This window comes from Drosophila suzukii, chromosome 3 (assembly GCF_043229965.1).
Source record: "Drosophila suzukii chromosome 3, CBGP_Dsuzu_IsoJpt1.0, whole genome shotgun sequence".
NCBI classification, from domain to species: domain Eukaryota; kingdom Metazoa; phylum Arthropoda; class Insecta; order Diptera; family Drosophilidae; genus Drosophila; species Drosophila suzukii.
Window position 1 is genome coordinate 66,299,356 of NC_092082.1, and position 10,785 is coordinate 66,310,140.

A 10,785-nucleotide genomic window follows, 5' to 3' on the forward strand; every position below is an offset into this window, starting at 1 on the left:
GTTTAAATGTGAATTTATTACGGATTGCCAAAAGCGTTCTGATTTCCGCGAATGCACTTATGGTCAATGGACTTATGAGTTAACTGCAGAGCAACTGCGTGGGCTGCCATTTTTGGGGCAATCAACTGATTTAATTCGATTTGGCAGTGCAATTCGTATGGCGGATGCATTTAAGGACTTGGCGCACATTTCAGACATTCTTAATGCGAATATCATTTCATGCCCAGCAACCAGATCTCCGGTTGCAATTGGCCAGTGCAGGTTGCAGCCAGATGCCACAGCCGGAGCATTTTCCCACCGACTCGCTTTTCCCCGATGCACTTCCTCGGTATGTTTTCTATTCATTGCCACACTTAAACTGACATTAGCCGACAGCTCGAGGTAGCTGGCTTCCTCTAATGCACAAATAATTGCTGAAGATGCTTCTGATGTTGCAGTGTCAGGTAGCCGGGAATTCTGAGCTGAGCTTCTCTTCCAGCTGATTGCTCAATCCCAATGAAATATGATTAAATAAATAATTGTTGCTTTAATTCAGTTTTGCTCGGCGCAATGAGAAATGGCTGAGGGTAAGTTGATCCATGCATTACACACACAAATCTTTTTGGTAAAATTGTCCAATACGGATAGTAACGCAACTATAAAAAATGCTAGCAACTGTTGAAAATAGTAATTATTATTGGTGTTTTGGTTACTATTTAAGAGTAAAACTAACATAAATATTTGTCTTATTTGTTGTTGGGAGAGTAACTATTTTGTTGGTAAAATTAACATTCTATTGGTTTTGACCATTTAACTATAACCAATATAAGGTCAATTTCACCTCAAAGTTATATTGTGAGTACAATCTGGTTAGTCGCGGACCCATTGCCAGTCAAGGACGCATCGCATTGCTACTTTCGCGAAATGTTCTTTAATGCCATAAAGACGAGCCAACAAGCTAAAGAATATAGGATTAAGTAGCACATTTATATTAATGAACATTACATGTTCAAAAATCAAATTTAAAAAAAAAATGTCTGTAAATATTGATGGCGGAAAAACATTTGATTGATCAGCGACCGGTTTTTTAAAGCTCTTAGACACATTATCAAGGTTTTCAATCATAATACTAGCAATGCTTTGCTAATTGTCGTCGACTACGTCGACTGCGACGTATGACAACTTTAACAAGGTGCTTCCTTACTATCTGCATGTATTATGCTTGCCATACCAATAACTTTAAATAAGATACAATTTTGATAAAATTGTTTATCGATACGCTTTTTTAAAGATTTTTTAATACAATTTTTTTGGTATCTCCATTATATCTCGAGTGGCACTTAACCAATTAAGGTGATATATGTTTAATTTTACAACTATAATGTAACCCTTTAATTTTGCCGTATAAATGAATAGGCTACATTAAGAATATTCTAAGCTACTATACAACGCGGAATACTTTGAAAACGATTTTAACGTAATTAGGATTTCGAACTCTCGATCCCGCAGTTCTTTTTAAGTTAAAGAAAACTATGATTTTTCTGTTGCTTACAACGGTACTTTCTTTTAAATTCCAACTACTGGGCGAGAAATCGAATTTGGAAAATGAATCCCAAGTTTAATCCCCCAGAAGCGGAAACTTTCAGTTTCGGTTTAAGTGAAACTGAATTTCCCAAAGAAAAGCCAAAACCCTCATCCCACCTTTGTTTACAATCCGTAGCGACATCTTCGGTCAGAGTGATGGAAGAACTTTCCCAGCCGGGGTAAAAGTTGCTCTCAGATTGATCGGCTTAAAGCCGCGTCGGTTAAATGGCCAACAAACACCGACCGCTAAATGATCATTAAGGTGCGTAAAACGAAACCAAACTGGACCGAGTTGTATTTACTTTTTCGGCATTGGTCAACATTAGACATTTTGTCCTAGTTACACAGACGACAGAGCGAGCGGCTAAGAGTTGGCTAAGACCGCGGTGGACTGGAGGCTCGGAGCTTCATCGGCTTGATTGGCGACGCATGTGCAACTTCACTTTCCATTTAATCTCGTTTCGGCGGTGCGACGCGGTTCAGTGTGGTGCAACTGTGCCGCACAATTTGTCCCGTGAAAATCGAAAGCCGATTTTCATGTCAATATTTTTGTTTAATAAACTGGCCGACTGGAGTCGTCTGCGCATGCGGAAAATATGCAAATTACCATCGACGGGCATCATATAGTGGCCCCCAAGGCGATGCAACGCAACAAGTGTACACGGAAAGAAAGATATTAAATAATGGTCGATAAACTATATATAAAATACTTGAAATAATATGTGAATCCGAGTTTTTATCTTATAAAATACCTTTTCAATTTCATATTTTTAGGTCAAAGCATACATTTTAAAAATCACTAGGGTTATTTTTTGAGTGTACTGGGGCAGAAAAACACAGATTCAGATACACCGGCAGCCAAGTTGCGTTGACCGATTGAACGAAAGTGCAGCAGAAAAAGATACGGGATGAAAGATGAAAGTTGTCCGGGAGTAGAATGACGATGCTGAAAGTGCAAGTGGCTCGGTGGATCGATCGAATCGATGTAAGACGGTTATGGAGACATCAGAGCGAGTGGTCTGAGTGGTTTCACTTTTCTAAGACTTATGTATATACTAAGCTTGAAGAACTCAGATTGGCTGAGGAATGTGTCAATGTGTAAATTAAATTTAGAAATGGCTGAAAATAATGATGGAATGAAGGGAAACTAAAATTTCTGTGACATCTTCTTCATTTAGGGATAGATATAAGAGCTAAAACAAAACTATAGATGATATACCTTGGTTCATACATTTAACATTAGAAGTTATAACATTTATTTTAAGTTTTAGATAACAAAATTCTTCGTTTTTCATTTCTAAAAATTTTAGAGAAGAATAATTTTATAGAATGTTGGCGAATTTCTCAATATTTATCTTATCCGTGCGCTTTAATATCAAAAAATGCAAATCCTAAACAAAATGCTTAAATGTCTGCCCCACAACCGGTCAACTTTCCCAATTTAAAGCTTCGGATTTTACCGAACAGCAAATTAGTCGAGCCTTTTTCTATCCTCTTTCCCCAGCCAGACATTTGTCAATAGTTTTTTCCTTTTGGCCGGAACTTGTGAACAATTTGCCAAAGCCCCGCTGAACGAAACTCGTACAGCGATTTTCCTTCGCATTGGCCATGGTAATTAATCAAACAACTGCCATCCGCCGAAAAACGTTGGAAACGATGGATAAATGCGAAAAATTCGCTTTAAGCCGAAAATATGCAACTGCATGATACAGGCGTCAACGCAGCCGGCCAATTCAAATAGCCAGGGGAAATTGTGGTGATAGTCAGAAATTTTCTCAAATTTATATCAATCGAATGTCGTTGGACGGGACAGTTAAGATATTCGATCGTTCGACGTCCTCCAATAGCTAAATATGCTAAGCATCTCCAGAGGAAGAATAAAAACAAAGCCAACAAAATCGACGGATGCCATTAGCAACTTGGTCGGAAACTTGCAACAATGTTGTCAGCGAACCATGCAATTACACTGGGAGAAAACTGTTGTTTTGCTTAGATGGCGCAGAAGAGACGGAATAGATAAACACATAGTTGATTTGACAAGAAATATTTTTATTTATTTGTGAGTTTTTAATAATATCTACAATAAGGCTGTTATTGTGTAGTTATTTACACTTACTGCAAATGGATTTTATATAATAGTTAGTAATGGCTTATTCGAATTTTTAATTAATTTTTTATAAAAAACCATTCTAGTACCAATTTATTTATTTACTTCCTCATCAAAAAACCGTAAAATAAGCCAAAACAAAAAAATTAACAACAAGCAAATAATTCCTGAACGAAAATATATTCGTAACACTGAAACTAAAATTAAATATTTTAAAAAAGTTAAAAAGATTGAAAAATTAGATCTTCAATTCTACTAAACCTTATTCATAGACCAACAATATTTTATTATGTACAGTGTACTTACATGGGCCTCGGTCTCCCGCAGGTGATAAGAAATAATTGAAAAGATTGTCGGGCATTTGAATCGATTGAATGGGCCAACAGAGCTGGAAGAAGAAGAGCCGCAAAGGGCCATAATTAGGCGATTTGCGATTGCGTGTGTTTGTGGCCAAATGCCCGAGTGCAAATGTTTATGTTATGTCAATTGTCGACCACACAAGAAAAGGGGCTGGGATCCCGGGACCTCGGGATGGGGGCCCAGTGCCCGCCAAACTGTGCACTGCCCACCGTCATTAAGGTTGCTTTCTTTCGCTGAGCTTGCAGTTTTGCCTCAGTTTCCCACCCATCCGCCCCACTGTCCTCTCGCCCTGCCTTAATTGTTTCATTGCATTCGGCGGGCGACAGAGGCAAACTTTCTATTTGCACATTTTCACAGGGAAAAAATATTTAATTTTCCTTTTTTGTGGACTGTAAATCGGTGGAAAAACGCTGCGCGATAAATGTTTGCTTTTTATTGAAGATGCGACTCGAGACAACAGCAGGCAAACATAATATTTCTCTTCCGCCTGACGTCAAATGGGAATTTTGTGATGTGACTGTGATGTGCAAATGTTGTTGTAGTTATTAAATTTTACATGTCGCTCAAAAATTAAATATTTTTTAGAAATATTTAGACCTTTGGTTAGGTAGTACGTTAGGTAGGATGTAAATACTCAAAAAAGAAGTCAATCTAACACATGCTCATATATTAAGTAAAATATTCGACCGAGAAAGTCATTTCTCTAATTTCTGGTTTACAAAAATAAGATATTGATAAGCAATAAGCCACTTCATTTTATTTTAAACTTGGAAAATATATGGGAATAGGGAGTTAAGAACCTATTTTGAGTTTAACATGAGGACGAGAAAACGGACCTAAATAAGAGTTATAAGAACTGAATATTATTTGGGATCGATGAAGTTCTTAATTGGTTGTTTCTAACCTCTTAGAAGTCCGAAAAAATGAGAGGTTGTTTTCTACCGACCAGTGAAACCGATTCACTGTTAATAATTTGGCTATTAAAAATGCATTTTTAACCATCGTTAGAGTGATCACCCTTGTTTAATGGCTGTCTGCTGTTGAGCGAGTTTCGCAGCCTTAATTATGCGTTTCATATGGCAGTGGTCAACGACGACCCTTTGTGCAAACTTTAGCGCGTTTTATGAGCCGCTCATTTAGAACGCGAACAGGGCCAACAAACGGACACAAATGCAAAATTCGTAGGCCAGGAATTGGAAGGAAAGGAGCTTGCCGCTCCTTTATGACGTTGAGATTGAGATGTCGACAACGATGGCTTCAAAAGGTTGGTAAAAGGAATACACTGCGAGTTTTTAGCTGTGCATATTTAATAAAATGGATTGGAATTCAATAGACTTGCTCACCAGATTTACTAATTTTGTAGTGAACTTGGAAAGAAAACCATAGAATTTTTGATTGGAAGTAACACGTATTTTTTGTGAAGGGAATTGAAAAACTTTTTTTAAAATATTAGTATTCCAGTGTAACGGTGGGGAACCTAAAGACGCGAACTGGGACGCGGTGCACTCGGCTCATTATAATGGGCGGCACTTTATTTAAATGCGCACACGGCACATCATTAACAAGGCAAATGCTATGTGATGCCGGCTCAGTTCTGCTGAGATCAGTTCACTTCCCCCAGCTCGGGTCCGTTGAGCCCAGCGCGAGGTCCACAAGGATGTGCACACATCTGTGTGTGTGGATGCGTCTCTATTAGCGAACGCGGACCGCACGCACTCGCAGGTGGAAAACGGGGAGTGCAGTGGATTTCATAATATCTCAATTGATGTGCGGGGTCCATCAAGTTCCCTTGCACAGTGGGTAACGAAGCTCCTTAAACTAGATGAAAATAAAAAAGAGAAATAGAATTAGAAACAAAAGAAAAACTTCAACAATTTTAGTTATTATCAAAAAGGTTTTTAAAAAGTGTGTTTATGGAAAAGTGTGTAAACTATTTTAATTGTTACAAATTACCAAACTAAACATTTAATTTACAAATGTGACAATATTTTGAATGATGACAAACAAAATGTATATTTTCTAAGATTCTTATAAAGTTCAATTATTTGTGCAACAAGGAAATCGATTAAACTTAAAGTAATGTTGATAAGAAAAGTATAGGTCTCTTTTCAATAGCTCTTAACGAGGGAATATAATAAACTCAAATAAACACCATGCAAAGTAGACTGGAAACCTTTTGCTGATACGAAATCTGTTGTCTTTGATTCAGGGGCGATTGAAATGGCCTGAACAGACCTTTGGCATCCATTGTTGTTGGAAATTAATGATTACTGATAGCATTGAATTCAGTGGCGTATGGGATCTTTCGAAAACTAGATATTAAGCTTTTTATATATTTTTTAAATTTAATGTTATCTTAAATTATTTAATTAAATGCAGTGTATAAAAAGTAAGAACTATATGCATTTAATCAAAAATAAAAACCAAATACACAAGACCCCCTTTACACTCTTCTCTTGCTGGTAGCAATGCATTTTTATACCCGTTACTCGTAGAGTAAAAGGGTATACTAGATTCGTCGGAAAGTATGTAACAGGCAGAAGGAAGCGTTTCCGACCCCACAAAGTATATATATTCTTGATCAGGATCACTAGCCGAGTCGATCTAGCCATGTCCGTCTGTCCGTCTGTCCGTCTGTCCGTCTGTCTGTCCGTCCGGATGAACGCTGAGATCTCGGAAACTATGGGAGCTAGGCTATTGAGATTTGGCATGCAGATTCCTGAGCTTCTTACGCAGCGCAAGTTTGTTTCGGCACAGTGCCACGCCCACTCTAACGCCCACAAACCGCCCAAAACTGTGGCTCCTACAGTTTTGATGCTAGAATAAAAATTTTAACTGAAATGTATTGTTCTCATCAATACCTATCGATTGACCCAAAAAAAAGTTTGCCACGCTCACTTTAACGCCCACAAACCGCGAAAACTTGTGACGCCCACAATTTTCATGCTAGATAAAAAATTTTAACTGAAATGTATTGGTCTCGTCGATACCTATCGATTGATCCAAAAAAAAATTTTCCACGCCCACTCTAACGCCCATAACGCTTAAATCTGTATACCGCCGGAAGGTGGCGCATTTTAATCTCGCTTTGCTGCTTGCATATCTCCATATAGCTGAGTAACGGGTATCTGATAGTCGAGGTACTCGACTATAGCGTTCTTCCTTGTTTTACTTCAGTTGCTTTGCAGAACCTATAAGTCAGACTTATACATAGAAATAAATGCATTGTGAAATCACATTTGCAATGAAGTTGTTGGTGAGTAAATTTTCAAAGATCGACAAAGAAAATGATTACATATTTCATTTTAATTTCATTTACATAAGGGTTTACTTTTTGCACTTTGGGGTATCCAACTGTGCAGTCCCAATCCAACCTATTTTCATGGCTCGGATGAGGTAAACCTGGATCAACTTTTCGGATTTATTGGTAATGTCGTCCACGAAAGCATAAAGCTCCACAGAGGTCATCAACAGCAAAGTGATATTGGGATTTATGGCGGCGAGCCTTATGTTGGGGGTCAATATGGAGGAGGTCAAGAAAATGGCAGACCCAGTGTTGGGGTTTCCAAATATGAAATCATAGACTTGAATATCAAACCAAATATTAAATAAAAATAATATAATAATAAAATATAAGAACTTAGTATAACTGGGAAGTTTTATGAATTGCAAAGATATATACATATACCCATTTACAAACCGACAACGAGAATACATATATTTAAAGAGTATATGTAAAAATTTTAATTTAAAGGCAACATAAATCTATAAATTTTAATCATTGTTATTTGCATCAAGTTTTACTTTTAAAAGTGTATAAGATTTCCGAGAATAAATTATTCTTATATTATTATTATACTACTAAAACGAAGAACCCATATTTTTATTTGCAAGTCATTTTTATTCATCTAACGAAATAAATAGTTGTAATTAAAAGTAAGTTATTTTACCTAAATCAATGATTGGCATTAATTTTTAATACAAGAACTCACGGAGAAAAATATTACTTTAACAGTACCAAGTAAATACTAGTTTAAAATTATGAATAATTAAATTATAAGTAACAGATACTACTGAACATCGCAACTTATTCGCACATTTTGAGAACATACTTTGCTTATAGTAAATAAAAACAAGAAACTTAAAGTAAAGTAAATATGTACTTTTAAAAGAGGAACAAAGATATAATCATAGGCTTAAACATTTTTGGTTGGATAAAAACGTAGTCAAAATAAGCCCCAGTTTTAAATTCATGTTATTCATGAATTTTTTGGACTTGACTAAGTTTTTTAACATTTGCCGTGGATCTCAAACCAATGTGACTTCGAGTGGCGCATTAATTGGTTTCCTAGAATTCGCGGTGCGCTCTTCTACTCGATGAACGCTTCACTTACCCCACCGCACACCTGCCCCCTCTGTTGCCAAACTCCCAAGTGCGTTTTGCCTATTACCTGCTCTGTTGTTCTTGGCTTTGATTCCTCTTCGGCTGTCTTCTGCCCGCTAATTAAGGTCGTCATTGCTGACCAGCGACTTGGGCTTGGGCTTTGGTGCGTTTGCAAATTACCCCGCAATTCCACCAGCAAATACCGGAGGAGGGAAGGGCCACCATTCCGAGGTAAGCGAAAGGTTCCACGTGGTAATTGTTTCCATGCCTGGCTTGCCACAATTACCAATGCGGCCCAAACTGCACGGGGGTTCTATTTGAATGTGCTATAACTTTTTTAAAATATCAAAAAAGCAAACAACCAAAATTTTCTACCTTACGAATAAGATATATAAAATGCACTTAATGAAAGCTTTATTAATTTCACATTCCAAAAAATCCACATGAAGAAAATAACAAGAAAAAATATAAAATAAGAACTATTTTTTTATCATTTATATGGCATTCAATCACTACTAAATTCTACCTATCTTATTTAGATAATATTTTTGTTTTACATATTTTTAAAACATGAATTATTATTATTATTTTCTTAAAAACATTCGAAATTTTGTTCATTTGTGTGATCATTATAACCCCCTATTAACCTATTCTTGGATTAATTATGTTTTTTTGGATACTAAATATATTTGTTCGTTCTTTTCTCATTTGAAGACCAATCTCGGTTGGTGGCATATCATCGGACCACAAAGATGCACACGAATCAAAAGACAAATTAAACGCCCATTAAGACATCATATTTCTTTCTTATTTTATTTTGTTTTGGCCCCGTGCAGATCAATCAATCAATCTAAGCGCATCCACCAAAAACCCCATTATATGGCTGTGGTTCCGCTTATCCTTGACACAAAATAGATACCGAGAAAAGAAATCACATGAAATATTTATGCGTAATTATCATAGGCAGCTAAATGGACATATCCCCGCCGCCAAATCAAGCAGCCCACAAATATTTACAAATTCATAAGCAAAAAATATGATTTTGCTTCGGTTTAATTGCTGTTCGGTCTTGTTAGCTGATTTATTTTGGCCAACCTTCGTCCCACGAACGAACGGAGGGTGGGAGGCAATTTGGCAGTAGTTTTTTTTATTGTTTGTGTATCCCAACTTAATTACGCGCGTGTATCTGTCAGATGCCCAAACCAATCTCTTTACAATGGTAAAAGCTTCAGGCTACAAAAAAGTAAAACAAAAGCAATAACAAATAAACCAAATTTCGTGTAGATATGGCAAGCAATTTGCGTTTGGCGGGAGGAAAAGAAATAAATGCAAATTGCTTTAATTTCGGCCACCACACTTTTTCCAGGGTACGCAAGTGGAGATTTTGTTATCAATCTTAGTACTTTATTTTAAAATAAATAATTGTTAAGTCATATTACAATATTTAGTATAACAAGTTTCATTAATATCTTCATTTATAAAGATATTAAATAATAAAAAATAATTGGAAGTCATTAAAAAACGTGTTAAATTGTGGACAATTTAGAAAATACAACAGGTTGTTGGTAAGTTTTTTAGACTCTTCACTAAACGTAATATATTATAATATTGGAAGTCATTAAAAAACGTGTTAAATTGTAGCCAATTTAGAAAATACAACAGGTTGTATGTAAGTTATTTAAATTCTTAACTAAACGGAATATATTATAATAAATTACCTAATATTTAGCCACCTCTACTTTACTAATAAAATACAAAGCTTCTGAAAGAGTACTAAACCGTTTTTATCTACCTAGATCAGATTTCTTTTCTGGTTTGTTTATGCCCTGGCTTTCGGCGTTTCGGCTATCGAACTTAGCTGTGCCCAAGGGAACGTTTTTGTGGAGTCGGGGCCACATAATTTTGCACAGAAATTATTAGCACTTTATTATTTTTCGGCTGGTACGCCTCTTTCTTGTACGCATTAGCACTAAATTTAAAAACACACAAACTTGCAGAGGCACACAGCCAGATTTTTCACCTACCATTTTGAGGTTGAAATTTTAATGAACGAGTGGCGAAAAAGATGCGAAAATACAATTTGTTATTCAAAAAACATACAAATTGCCATATTTCTCTTATTAAGTGCCATAAAATTAAGTGAATAAACATTATTTATTTAAATATAAAGATTTTCGGAAAATAATTTTAAATTTTGTATATCTTTTTACGTATAAAATATTTGATTACTTTAAAGTACAACATATGTTATGTACAATAGGATTATAAAACGTAATTTAAATATTTTTTCCTGTTGCATATTTGAAAGGCATCAACTTTCGATTTGAGGAAGCATTCGTGGCCATTTGTCATCGCTGGTTTCCTCAAACAG